Source organism: Galeopterus variegatus, unplaced genomic scaffold (assembly GCF_000696425.1).
Source record: "Galeopterus variegatus unplaced genomic scaffold, G_variegatus-3.0.2 Scaffold869, whole genome shotgun sequence".
Lineage (NCBI taxonomy): Eukaryota > Metazoa > Chordata > Mammalia > Dermoptera > Cynocephalidae > Galeopterus > Galeopterus variegatus.
Genome location: NW_007726980.1, coordinates 307,757 through 309,761, shown reverse-complemented (window position 1 = coordinate 309,761; position 2,005 = coordinate 307,757). Strand labels below are relative to the sequence as shown.

Genomic DNA, 2,005 nt, shown 5'->3' with positions numbered 1-2,005 from the left:
GAAAAAAAAAAAAAAAAAAAGAAGTGAAAGAGAGAGGCTGGCACGTGATACGCCTGCTCCTGCCTCTCTTCTGCCCTGAGGCTCAAGCTCAGTGGTTCTTTTTTTTTTTTTATCTCTTACCTCTGTTTCTACCACCATCCCTCTGTATTAGTCCGTTTATGTTGTTAATAGCAAAATACACAGTACTGGGTATTTTATAAAGAAAACAAAGTTTATTTGCTTACAGTTTCTGAGGTTTGGAAGTCCAAAGTCCAAAGAACACATCTGGTGGTGGTGACGGTGACCCAGGGGTCTCACATTGCAAGATGGTAGAAACAGAGAGGGCAGAGATAGCAAAAAACCAGACTCTCCTCTTCTCTTAAAGCCCTCAGAACCATGCCCTTGACCACCATTTTTAATCCATTCACTACTGCACGATCCTACAATCCAATCACCTCTTCAAGGCTTCACCTTTCAATTACCGTAATAGGATTTCCCACCCTCTTTTAACAGTCGCAGTGGGGGCTAAGCTTCTAATACATAAAACTTGGGGACACAATTCAAGCTTCGGTGAGTTTTGGGGGGACATAATTCAATCCACTACACCCTCTTTTCCTGATTTCATGCACCCTTTCTCAGTGACCCTATATCTCAGGCTGGGTTTCTAGGAGACAGACTATGCATGGAGATGGAGGTCTGCCTTTAGGGGATCTACTGGGGGTACCCTTGGGAACAACACCTTAAGAGAGTTTGGGAAACAGGATCAGGCAGAGAGGGAACTTGAATTGAGATACTTTATCCACAGGGGCCTTGGCTGATCCCCCAGGAAACTGTGGAGCAGGAGTGTCCTTCAGAGTCCTCCGGAACGGAAGCAAGGAGACGTCCTCTGTATCCCTGAATCAACCAACTGGATCCAGGATGCTGATCGCTGCCCACCCCCCTCCACAAAGAGTGGCAATCTGGTGCACACAACCCATCACTCAAATACTTCTCTTGAAATTCCTCAAAGATCTCCTGATTTCCAAATCTAAACCTATTTTCTTGAGTGCCCTCTTCTTTGATGTCCCTGTAGCATGGGCCCCTGCTGGACAGCCCCTCTTCTCCTGAGCCCTGTGACCTGCACAGTCCTGACCCTCTTCCACGGTTTCTCCTGCTGGTTTCTGCTCCTTCCGGTGGCTCCTTTGCCCCCTTAGACCCGGTTCTGTCTTCAACCCTGTCCTCTAGACCTTTCCTACAGTCTCCTCCGTCTCATCTTCTCTGGCAGCCCAACTTCTTTCAGACATTCCAAAATTCACCTCAGCCTCTTTCCTAAGAACTCCAGAACCACCTTTTCGATTGCGTTGGCTGGACATCTGCCCCTGGACCAAGGTGGCCTGCTTTTCAAGCCCAGCATACCCACACGATCTCAGCTCCACCACACTCCAGGGGCTCCCCAGACCCACGTTTTTACAGTGCCAGTCCAGCATGGCCCCCCTGGGACCCCTCCCCGCACCCCTCTTCCCGCAGCACACAGCAAGTGCCATAGACCCTCCTCACGCAGCTACCGTGCCCTGCAGTCATGCCCTGGTGCAGTTCATCTGCTGGGGGGACTGCCGCAGTCGCCTCCCTCTGAGGCCCCTGCCTGAGGTCGCCTCTGGTAACCCTCTCTCAGCAGCCGACTGGGGTGCTTGGAGTGCTGATGCTCCAGCGCACCAATGGCCTTGTGGGCTCTCCCTGCCTCCACGGCCTTCCCTGACCTGCCAGCCTGGCCAGTGGGGACCCTTGCTCACCACAGTCAAGTTTCAGAAGAACAGGGCTGGACAAGCGCAGGCCATTGTTACTGTGCGCAGGGAGTGTAAGCCCGTGGTCCACAGGACTCTGAGGGACAGGGCGCTGAGGAGTCTTCGGTGCAGGGGTGAGGGGAAGAGGGAGAGGGAGGCTCTTTGTATCAGACAGGCTTGTCCCGAGAGTCCTCTGGGAACCCCCCGCTTCTCCCAGGACCCCGTAGATTTACCCACTCCAGGGGCCCACCCAGGTAGGGGACGGG

The 2,005-nt window shown here is 52.9% G+C and overlaps 1 long non-coding RNA gene across 1 annotated transcript in view; it reads left to right on the top strand.

Moving 5' to 3' along the window:
• The window catches only part of LOC103590747, a 23,395-nt gene extending 22,380 nt beyond the window's left edge, over positions 1–1,015 (top strand). Inside the window, exon 3 of the long non-coding RNA XR_550502.1 lies at positions 785–1,015. This is a non-coding gene — a long non-coding RNA (uncharacterized LOC103590747). The remainder of the gene's footprint in view (positions 1–784) is intronic.
• Positions 1,016–2,005: the final 990 nt, after the last annotated feature.